This window comes from Suncus etruscus, chromosome 8 (genome assembly GCF_024139225.1).
Source record: "Suncus etruscus isolate mSunEtr1 chromosome 8, mSunEtr1.pri.cur, whole genome shotgun sequence".
Classification (NCBI taxonomy): Eukaryota; Metazoa; Chordata; class Mammalia; order Eulipotyphla; family Soricidae; genus Suncus; species Suncus etruscus.
The window spans coordinates 73,932,775-73,944,846 of NC_064855.1; the positions used below are offsets into that span (position 1 = coordinate 73,932,775).

Here is a 12,072-nt window from a genome sequence, read left to right on the forward strand (position 1 = left end):
AAGAAAGAAAGAAAGAAAGAAAGAAAGAAAGAAAGAAGAGAAAGAAAGAAAGAAGAAAAAGAAAAAAGAGAAAAGAAAGAAAGAAAAAGAAGAAAGAAAGAAAAAGAAAGAAGAAGAAAAGAAAGAAAGAAGAAAGAAAGAATCGAAAGAAGAAGTAAGAAAGAAAGAAAGAAAAAAGAAAGAAAGAAAAAGAAAGAAAGAAAGAAAAAGAAAGAAAGAAAGAAAGAGAGAGGAGGAGAGAGGAGAGAAGAAAGAAAAGAAAGAAAGAAAGAAGAAGAAAGAAAGAGAAAGAAAGAAAAAAGAAAGGAAAAGAAAGAAGAAAGAAAGAAGAAAGAAAGATAAAGAGAAGAAAAAAGAAAGAAAGAAAAAAGAAAGAAAAGAGAAAGAAAGAAAGAAAGGAAGAGGGAGGGAGGGAGGGAGAAGAAGAAGGAAGGAAGGAAGGAAGGAAGAAAGAAAGAAGAAAGAAAGAAAGAGAAAGAAAGAGAGAAAGAAAAATAAGGAAAGAGAGAGAAAGAAAGAAAGAAAGAAAGAAAGAGAGAGAAAGAAAAAAGAAAGAGAAGAAAGAAAGATAGAAAGAAAGAGAAAGAAAGAAGAGGAAGGAAGGAAGAAGAAGAAAGAAAAAAGAAAGAGAGAGAAAGAAAGAGAAGAAAGAAGAAAGAAGAAAGAAAAAAAGAAGAAAGAAAGAAAAAAGAAAGAAAGAAAGAAAGAAGAGAAAAGAAAAGAAGAAAGAAAAGAAAGAAAAGAGAGAAAGAAAGAAAGAAAGAAAAGAAAGAAAGAAAGAAAAGAAAGAAAGAAGAAAGAAAGAAAGAAGAAAAAGAAAGGAAGAGAAAAGGAAGAAAAAAGAAAGAAAAAGAAAGAAGAAAAAGAAGAAAAGAAAGAAAGAAAAGAAAAAGAAAGAAGGAAGGAAAAAAGAGATAGATAAAGAAAGAAAGAAAAGAGAAAGAAAGAAAGAAAGAAAGAAAAAGGAAGGAAGGAAGGAGGAAGGAAGAAAAAAGAGAAAAAGAAAAAAGAAAGAAGAGAGATAGAGAAAAGAAAAAGAAAAGAAGAAAGAAAAAAGAAGAAAAAAGAAGAAAGAAAGAAAGAAAAGAAAGAAAGAGAAGAAAGAAAAAGAAAGAAGAAAGAAAGAAAAGAAAGAAAAAAAAGAGAAAGAAGAAAAAAAAAGAAAGAAAGAAAGAAAGATGAGAAAGGAAGGAATGAAGGAGGAAGGAAGGAAGGAATGAAGGATGGAGGGAGGGAAGGAGCAAGGAAGGAAGGAGGAAGGAAGGAAGGAAGGAAGGAAGGAAGGAAGGAAGGAAGGAGGAAGGAAGGAAGGAAGGAAGGAAGGAAGAAGGAAGGAAGGAGGAAGGGAGGGAGGGAGCAAGGAAGGAAGGAAGGAGGAAGGAATGAATGAAGGAAGGAAGGAAGGAAGGAAGGAGGAAGGAAGGAAGGAAGGAAGGAAGGAAGGAAGGAAGGAAGGAAGGAAGGAAGGAAGGAAGGAAGGAAGGAGAATTGCGCCTGGAAGTTAGGGGTACATATGGGATTCCAGGTAATACCCAGATCCATCATGGTTTGGCCATCTGTATGGTATATCCTCGGTCATTAAGCTATATATCCAGTCACTTAATTTGATATTTTTAGGACTATTTAATTTTTTGTCTTGATGGTTGTTTTATTTGAGACAAACATAGCATTCTAGAGTAAGCCTTTATCAGAACACAGAATTCCATGCAATTTAAAAAAAAGCAAAACTAAGGTTTTACCATATGAAGCATGCTCTTTAATGCATAAATCTATCATCCTATTCCTCTTCTCTAATATGTATAAGATTGAATTTTTTTATTTAATATATTCTGGGTGTGCTACTCTCTCTGACACTCAAGAGTACTACTGGCTATGCACTCAGAAATTGCTCCTGGCTTGGAGAATGTCATAGAATACCAGGATTGAAGTCTACAAAGATAGAGTGCAAATATATGAAGGAGCAGGCCCGGAGAGATAGCACAGCGGCGTTTGCCTTGCAAGCAGCCGATCCAGGACCAAAGGTGGTTGGTTCGAATCCCGGTGTCCTATATGGTCCCCCGTGCCTGCCAGGAGCTATTTCTGAGCAGACAGCCAGGAGTAACCCCTGAGCAACGCTGGGTGTGGCCCAGAAACCAAAAAACCAAAAACCAAAAAATATATGAAGGAGCAAAGTGACATACTTACTCCAAAGTGAGCTTCAGACTTTATATTCAATTAATACTTTTTATGTTTTGGTTCCTATATATCACCTGAAAAACTTGTTATAATTCTAATTATTATTTAGCAGGTCTATAATTTGATGTAACAATTTATTAGATAGAGGACACTTTTACTTCTTGCCCAAAAGAAAGAGATAAGTATTAAGTTTCTATAGGATGTCTGTGCATACAATTATATAATAAAAATTCACTTCTACGTATGAATAATTGTATACATTGACCACCTTTGCAGTGCAATGAGGCCCTAAGCTGGTTGTGACTTGGCCTTGCATGCATTAACTCAGGACGATCTAGGATCAATCCCTCGAAATCCATATTGTCCACCAAGCCAGGAGATTTCTGAGACCATAGCCAGGATTAACCCTGGAAATCATGCAGTGGGGTCTAATTGACCAAAAAAAAAAATTAAAAAAAATTGCTCCTCGCAGTTTTATTGGAACATATGGGAAACCAGAAAACTAACTCTGGTCCATTTTGTTTCATTCTTGTCCAAAGATAATACCTGACACTGTGATAAATCTCCAGCCCTTCAAGTTGATATTTTTAATACTATGTAATTTTTGAACTGATGGGTGTTTGATTTGATTCAAACGTAGCAATATTCTGGAGTATTCTTCATCAGAACACAGGGCTACAACCATGAAATTAAACCTGAGGTTTACATGTGAAGCATGTTCTCTAAAGCATAAAGCTATCATCCTTTTCCTCTTCTCTAATTTTTATATTATAGACAGAATTCCGTTTTATTTTATATGTTTAATATTTTGCTGGGGGCTACACCCGGTGACACTCTGGAGTTACTCCTTGCTATAATGCTCAGAAATCAGTCCTGGCTAGAATGATATAGGATGCCGAGGGATTGAAGCGCAGTCTGTCATATGTTAGCATCTGCATTGCAAATGCAATGCCACTTACACCAACACTCCTGCACCTGGAAATAAACCTTTTTTTTTTTGCAAAATTTCCAGTGAGGCGCAGGGGTAAATCATGGTTTGCGCTCAAAAATTCCTCCGGTCATAGATTTTTGTGTGCAACATTGTGTGATATATTTTGTATTCTGGGCCACACAGGTGACACTTAGGGGTTACTCCTGGCTATAAGCTCAGATATCGCTCCTGTTTGAGGGACCATATGGGACTTCAGTGGATTGAACGATGGTGCATCCTAGGTTCAAGCAAGGAAGGCAAACTTCATACTTCATGATCAACTGCTCCAGCAGCTGAAACCTTTTTTGTTTTTTGTTTTTTTGTTTTGTTTTGTTCTGGTTGTTTTTTTGTTTTGTTTTGTTTTTTGCTTTTTTGTCATCACACCTGGTAACACTCAAGAATTTTTCCTGGCTATGCAATGAGAAATTGCTTCTGGCTTGTGGCACAGAGCTGTTGTACAAGTAGTAAGGAGTCTGCCTTGCCCGTGCTGGCCTATGACGGATTGTGTTTCCATGCCTTGGCATCCTAATGGTCTCCCAAGCTAGGAGAGATTTCTGAGTGCATAGCCAGGAGTAAATCCTGAATGTTACCGGTGCGGCCCCAAAACCAAGAAAATTAAAAAGAAAAAAATTGCACCTGGCCAGTTATGGGGGAACATATGGGATGCTGGGATGCAGGGAAATGAAACCAGGTCCAACCGATTTTGGCTGTGTGCAAGGAAAATGCCCTGCGGCTGTGCTAACTCTTCAGCCCCTAACGTTGATATTTTTAAGACTATTTAATTTTTTTGTCTTGATGGGTGTTTGATGTGCATCAAACCTAGCAATATTTTGGAGTAATTCTTTGTCAGAACTCCGGGCTCCAACCATGAAATTAAACCTGGGGTTTTACATGTGAAGCATGTTCTCTAAAGCTAAAAGCTATCGTCCTTTTCCTCTTCTCTAATTTTTATATTATAGACTGAATTTTGTTTTATTTTATATGTTTAATATTTTTTTGGGGGCTACACCCTGTAACACTCTGGAGTTACTCCTTGCTATGTGCTCAGAAATCAGTCCTGGCTAGCACAATATAGGATGCCGAGAGATTGAAGCACAGTCTGTCATATGTTAGCATATGCATTGCAAATGCAATGCCACTTACACCAACACTCCTGCACCTGAAAATAAACCTTTTTTTTTTTTTTTTTTTTACTTTTTGGGACATTTCCAGTGAGGTGCAGGGGTAAATCTTGGTTTGCGCTCAGAAATTCCTCCGGTCAAAGATTTTCATGTGCAACATTGTGCAATATAATTTGCACCAATGCTCAGGGCCCTTAAATTTTTTTTTTGCATTTTGGGCCACACAGGTGACACTAAGGGATTACTCTTGGCTATGAGCTCAGATATCGGTCCTGTTTGAGGGGCCATATGGGACTTCAGTGGATTGAACGATGGTGCATCCTAGGTTCAAGCAAGGAAGGCAAACTTCCTACTTCATGATCCACCACTTTAGCAGCTGAAACCTTTTTTTTGTTTTTGTTTTTTTGTTTTTTGCTTTTCTGTTATCACACCAGGTAACATTCAGGAATTTTTCCTGGCTATGCAACGAGAAATTGCTTCTGGCTTGTGGCACAGAGCTGTTGTACAAGTAGTAAGGAGTCTGCCTTGCCTGTGGTGGCCTACGACGGATTGTGTTTTCATGCCCTTGCATCCTAATGGTCTCCCAAGCTAGGAGAGATTTCTGAGTGCATAGCCAGGAGTAAATCCTGAATGTTACCGGTGCGGCCCCAAAGCCAAGAAAATTAAAAAAAAAATTGCACCTGGCCAGTTATGGGGGAACATATGGGATGCTGGGATGCAGGGAAATGAAACCAGGTCCAACCGATTTTGGCTGTGTGCAAGGAAAATGCCCTGCGGCTGTGCTAACTCTTCAGCCCCTAACGTTGACATTTTTAAGACTATTTAATTTTTGTCTTGATGGGTGTTTGATGTGCATCAAACCTAGCAATATTCTGGAGTAATTCTTTGTCAGAACACCGGGCTCCAACCATGAAATTAAACCTGGGGTTTTACATGTGAAGCATGTTCTCTAAAGCTGAAAGCTATCATCCTTTCCTCTTCTCTAATTTTTATATTATAGACTGAATTTTGTTTTATTTTATATGTTTAATATTTTGTTGGGGGCTACACCCTGTAACACTCTGGAGTTACTCCTTGCTATGTGCTCAAATATCAGTCCTGGCTAGAAAGATATAGGATGCCAGGGAATAAAGCGCAGTCTGTCATATGTTTGCCTCTGCATTGCAAATGTAATACTGATTGCACAAACACTCCTGCACCTGGAAAGAAACCTTTTTTCTTTATCTTTTTTTATTGGGTCATTCCCAGTGAGGCTCAGGGGTAAATCAAGGCTATGTGCTCAAAAATTTCTTCTGTCATAGGTTTTCGCGTGAAATGGTGTGCAATATCATTTGCACCAATGCTCATGGCCCTCAAAAAAAAGTTTTTTTGTATTTCGGTCCACACTGGTGACACTCAGAGGTTACTCCTGGCTATGTGCTCAGAAACTGCTTCTGTTTGGGGTACCCTATGGGACTCCAGTGGAATGAACCAGGGTGCGTCTTAGGTTCATGAATGCAAGCAAGGCAAAGTCCCTACTTCATGCTCCACCACTCCAGCTGCTGAATTTATATATTGCAAGGCAAATGCCCTACAGCATGTACCACAGCACTGTCCCCTGGACAACATTTTTTATTTTTGGCCACACCTGATTATGCTCAGGGGTTACTCCTTGCTAAGCACTCAGAAACTGCTCCTACCATTGGGGACCATATAGAATGCCAGTTAATTGAACCAATGTTTCCTTTAGGTTAGGAAGTGCCAGGTAAATGCCATACCACTTCCGCCACTGCTTTAGTCCCTGTTTTTTTTTTGGGGGGGGGGTTGGCCTCACACATTTGACATTCAGGGGTTACTCATGGCGATGAGCTAAGAAATCGCACATGGCTGGGAGGGACCAATTGGGATGCTGGAGAATCCAACCTGGTCCGTTGTAGGCTACTGCTGATGGGGCAGATTTTGTATCCCTAGTGCCACCATTTCAGCCCCAAGACATGATCAATTTCTGAACGTATAGCCAGGAAAAAACCCTGACCAACACTGGTGTGGCACAAAAACCAACAAAAAAAATAGAAAAAAGGAAAAAAAGGAAATTGCACATGGCAGCTCAGGGGTATACATGGATGCCAAGTAACAAACCTAGATCCATCCTGTCTTGGCCATAAGCAAGGAATATTCCAGGTCACTGAGCTAAATATCCAACCACTCACTCTGATATTTTTAGGACTATTTAATTTTTTTTGTCTTGATGGGTGTTTTATTTGAGTCAACCAAGCAATATACTGGAGAAAGCCTTTATCAGAACACAGAGTTTCAAGCAATTCAAGAAATTAAATCCGGAATTTTACCATGTGCAGCATGTTCTTTAATACATAAAGCTGTCATCTTGTCCTCTTCTCTAATATGTATATTATCAGATTGAATTTTATTTTATTTTGTATAATATTTTGATTTGGGGGGGCTATGCTCTCTGAAGCTCAGGAGTTACTCTTGGCTATGCACTTAAAAATCACTCCTGGCTTGGAAAACGTTATAGGATGCCAGGATATTGAACCATGTTGTGTCTTAAGTTTGTCATCATGCTGCTTGCACCGAAACTCCTAAAACGAAAAAAAAAATTTTTTTTCTTTTCTTTTTTTCCTTTTCATATCATACCCAGTGACACTCAGGGGTAAATCATGGCTATTTGCTTAGAAATGGCTCCTGTCTTGGGGAATGATATGGGATATCCATGTGTTGAACCATGGTCTTCGCATGCAACTGTCTGCAATATCATTTGCACCAATGCTCTTAACAATGAAAAAAAAATTTTTTTTGTTCTGGGCCACACCATTAACACTCAGGAATTACTCCTGGCTATGCACTCAGAAATCTCTCCAGGTTTGGGGGACCATATGTGACTCCAGTGGACTGAAGCACTGTACATCCTAAGTTCCTGAATGCAAGGCAAACACCCTACTGCGTGCTCCACCACTCCAACCACTGAAAAAGTTTTTATTTGCTTTTTTAGCCACACCTGGTAATGCTCAGTTGTTACTCCTGGATATGGGCTCAGAAATTGCTCCTAGATTCAGGCTGGAGCCATGGAGTAAGCATAAGCTGCCGGCCTTGCTCGTGCTAGCCTAGGATGAATATTGGCAAAATTGCCTGCTATCCAATATGGTCCCCCAAGCCAGGAGCAATTTTTGAGCGCATATCCAGGAATAAATTCTGAATATCACAGCATGTGGCCCATAAACCTAAAAAAAAAAGGAAAGAAATTGCTCGAGATTTGAGGGACCATAGGGGATGCCAGGCATCGCAAAAAGATATGTCCTAGGCTACTGCAATTTGTTTTCATATTCACGTTTATGTATTCAACAACCAGTTTTCATATACAACTAAAAGAGTCTAAAGCATAAGTTCTTGTTATGTCTAAATTTGGTGTCTAAAAAGGTAGAGTGCAAATATTTGAGGGAGCAAGGTCACATACTTACTACCGAGTAAGCTTCAGACTTCATATTCAATTAATACATCTCATGTTTGGTTCCTATATATCACCTAAAGCTCATGTTACAATTGAAATTATAATTCAATAAGTGATCTATGATTTGATGTAATAAATTATTTGATGAGGACACTTTTACTTCTTGCTCAATAGAAAGAGATACGGATTAAGAGTTTATATGATGTGGTTTCATGATTTTGCAGATAAAATTATCTTCTATATTAGAAAGCTTTAAGGAATCTCAAAAACTGTTAATTTACATTAAAAGTGAAGAATACATAAAATCTATGTCAATAAAAGATTAATGAAATATTTAGGTACTGCTTCCATTAATCTTAAGGGAAACTCTTAATCACTACTCAGATGTTCGATGGGCCCTTTTTGCAAGTCAGCCCTTGATGGAGTTGACTGATGGAGGGATGGAAAATGAGGTCTTTACTCTCCAGCTCGCAGCACGCATCTGCCACCCTGTTCTGCAGGTGGTTCTGAGGTGAAGCGGTGGGTAAACAGCTAGCAGACAGTCAGGCTAGTGAAAATATTAGCTTTATTTGGAGGACAAGACTGAAGCTAAAAGCCTCAGCATCAGTTACAGCCAAAAGGCCCCGAACTTCCACAGACCCTTGCTTTTATCCCCCAGAATCAGGTACCACCCCATGGTGGGATCAGGTACCACCCAATGGTGTGAACAAAATCAGGTACCAACCTAGGGTGGGAGCAGAATTCCAGGTCTCACCCTAGGGTAGGGCACAATCACAGATAAGGGTAGGGTCAGTAAAATAATAATCCCATTGAAATGTTTACATAAACAACAGGCCCTATTGACAATTCTTGGTCAAATTTATCTACATTTTTTTTTTTGTGGTTTTTGGGTCACACCCGGCAGTGCTCAGGGGTTATTCCTGGCTCCAGGCTCAGAAATTGCTCCTGGCAGGCACAGGGGACCATATGGGGCACCGGGATTTGAACCGAAGACCTCCTGCATGAAAGGCAAACGCCTTACCTCCATGCTATCTCTCCGGCCCCAAATTTATCTACATTTTAATACAAAAAGATAAGGACATACTTGTCATGCCTTAGCTTGTCCACATTGACCACCTTTTTATTGCAAGGAGGCCTCATGACCTCATGATGGGGACAGAGTGATGGTGCAAGCGACAGGCATTTGCTTAAACTAGGACAGACCTTGGTTCAATCCTCGGGTGTTCCATATGGTTCCCCAAGCCCTGAGCAATTTCTAAGCACAGAGCTAGGAATAACTCCTGAATGTTACCAGTTGTATCTTAAAACTAAGAAAAATTAAAAAAAAATAAAATTGTCCAGAAAGTTCAGGATAACTTATGGCATCCCTGGGGAAAAAAGCCAAGTCCATCCTGGTTCAGTCTTGTGCAAGGAAAATGCTCTGCTGCTGTGCTAACTCTCCAATCCCTCAATTTGCTATTTTGAAGACTATTTAATTTTTGTCTTGATAGAATTTGATGAGAGAAAAACCTAGTAATATTGTGAAGTAATCATTTATCAGAGCACAGAGCTCCATTACTGAAATTAAATCTGGAGTTTTACCATGTGAGGCATGTTCTCTAACATATAACGTTTTTATTCTTTTACTCTTCACTAAATTTTCTATTATCAGAGTGCATTTTATTCAATATTTTGCAGTGGGCTACACCCTGTGTACCAGTTACTCTGGTTCTCTGCTCAAAAACTGCTTCTGGCTTGGAGAACAATATGGAATACCTGTGGCTTAAATCATGGGGTGTCATTGGCGTTGGAATGCAACTCTAATTCATAACACTCTTACAAATGCTCCGGCCCATGGTAGAATTTGTGTGTGTGTGTGTGTGTGTGTGTGTGTTGCACCTCATGGTGATGATCAAGGGTCACTCCAAGCTATAAACTCAGAAATCACTCCTGGTTTGGGTGATCATATAAGTCTCCAGTGTATAGAAGCACAGTCCTCTTTTGTTCCTGCATGCAAGGCAAACTCCCTATTGCATGCTCCACCACTTCAGCCACTGAAAACATTTTTTTTGCTCTTATTGCTCAGGGGTTACTTCTGGCGTGTGGTGATGAGTGTGTGTAGGGGGGGCTTGAGTGTGCAAGGTGAGTGTGTGTGTCCACGCCAGCAACTGTCCCCCACCTACACCTTGATCTTATTTTATCGGGTCTAACCGCAACCCTCAACCCTGCTAGAGTCGGCCCATGATGAGAAAAACTACCCTCCTGAGAAGACCCCTGCTTGGGCCTTGTGCAGTGAGGCCTTTCTGCAGGCTGTGGCATCACCTGAGGCCTAGTTCGGTCCCAGCTCAGAGTCTGTTTTGAGGGGTCCGGTACTTGGATTGATGAATTGATCAGTAAACGAGGACCAGAGGTTCACCTCCCGGCCACTGATTTATCAAAGGTCGTTCTGATCTGAGTCTAGAATACAAAAAATACATAAAATGTTAATAAACTAAAAAATTAATGGAGTATTTAGATACTGCTTGCATTAATCTGAGGCAATCTCCCAAACACTACTCAGAAGATCCATGGGCCCGATTGACAATTTTCAGTCAAGTTTATCTACATTTCAATACAAGAAGCTAAAGCGGTACATGTCATGCTTTACCCTGGTCCACAATGACAACCTTGCAATGCAATGAGGCCTCATTATGTGGCTGTTGCAGAGGTGCATCAGTAGGCATTCTGCTTGATCACACAACCTAGGACTTACCATGGTTTATTCCCATGGGTTCCCATATGATTCTCCAATCGATGAGTAATTTCTAAGCAGAAAGTTAGGAATGACCTTTGAATATTACTGGGTGTGGCCCAAAGACCAAGAAAAATAAAAAAAAAAAAGAAATTGTTCTTGGGAGCTCAGGGGAACATATGGGAAGCTGTGAAATCAATCCGGGTCCATGCCCGTTTGGCTTTGTGCAAAGGAAATGCCCTGCTACTGTGCTAACTCTCCAATCCCTCAATTTAATATTTTAAGACTATTTATTTTTTCATTTTGTTTGGTATTTGATGTGAATCACACCTAGCAATGTTCTGAAGTAATATTTATCAGAACACAAAGCTCCAGGTAATTAATAAAATTAAGCCTGGTAATTTTCCATGTAAAGCATGTTCTTTAATGCATACATCTATAATCCTTTCCTCTTTACTAATTTTATACTATAAGAACTAAATTTTATTTTATTTCATATTATTCAATATTTTGCTCAGGGATATACCCTGCTTGAGCTATATACCTTGCAATGTGTTAATGAATTGCTCCTAGTTGGAGCACTATATGAGATGCCAGTGGATTGAACCAGGTCTGTCATACTTAATTTGTGCAACTCTAATGCAATATGCAATACTGCTTCTGAAAATGCTCCTACCACTGGAAAACTTTTTTTTTTAGCTTCTTGGACCACACTCGATGACACTGAGGGGTAAATCTTGGCTATGCATTCAGAACTTGATCCTGGCTGAGGGACCATATGGGATGCCGGGGATCTAATCAAACTCCATTCTAGGCTTGCACATGCAAGGCAAATGCCCTACAGCAGGTATCACAGTACTATGCCCTGGACAACTTTTTGTTTTTCTTAGGCCATACCTCATTATTCTCAGGGGTTACACCTTGCTATGTGCTCAGAAAATGCTCCTGCCTTGGGAACCATATGGAACACCATGTAATCGAACAAATGTCTCCTTTAGGTTAGGGTGTGCCAGACAAATTCCCTACCACTTGGAACAGTGCTCCAGTCCCTGGAATATTGTTTTTTATGGCAAAATTTGTTCTCAGATTCACATTCACTGTATTCTACAACCAATATATATATATATATATATATATATATATATACATATATATATGTATATATATATGTATATATATATATATATATATAACTAAAAGAGTTACCTATAACATAAGATTGTTCTGTTCTAAATTTGAAATCCATAAAGATGGAATACAAATATATGAAGGACCAAAGTAACATATTTACTATAAAATAAGCTTCAGACTTCATATTTAATTAATATTTTTCGTGTTTTGGTTCCTATATATCTGCTGAAAATATTGTTACAATTAAAATGATTGTTTAGTAGATCTATAATCTATGTAACAAATTATTAGAGGACACTTTTACTTCTTGCACAATAAAAAGAGATAAGTATGAAGTTTCTATAGGATATCTGCTCATAATTTTACATAATAAAATTAGCATCTATATAAGCATGCTTAAAGGAATCTGAAAAAATTGTTGATTTATGTTAAAATATAAAAAATTGAGAAAATATATGTTAATAAAATAATGTTAATGGAAAATTTAAATGCTGCTTGCCTTAATCTTGAAGTATTCACC

The 12,072-nt window shown here is 38.8% G+C and overlaps 1 pseudogene; it reads left to right on the forward strand.

Annotated features, from left to right (window-relative positions):
- The first annotated feature begins 9,751 nt into the window (after positions 1 to 9,751).
- Positions 9,752 to 10,145, forward strand: LOC126016760 (uncharacterized; annotated as a pseudogene).
- The last annotated feature ends 1,927 nt before the right edge of the window (positions 10,146 to 12,072 follow it).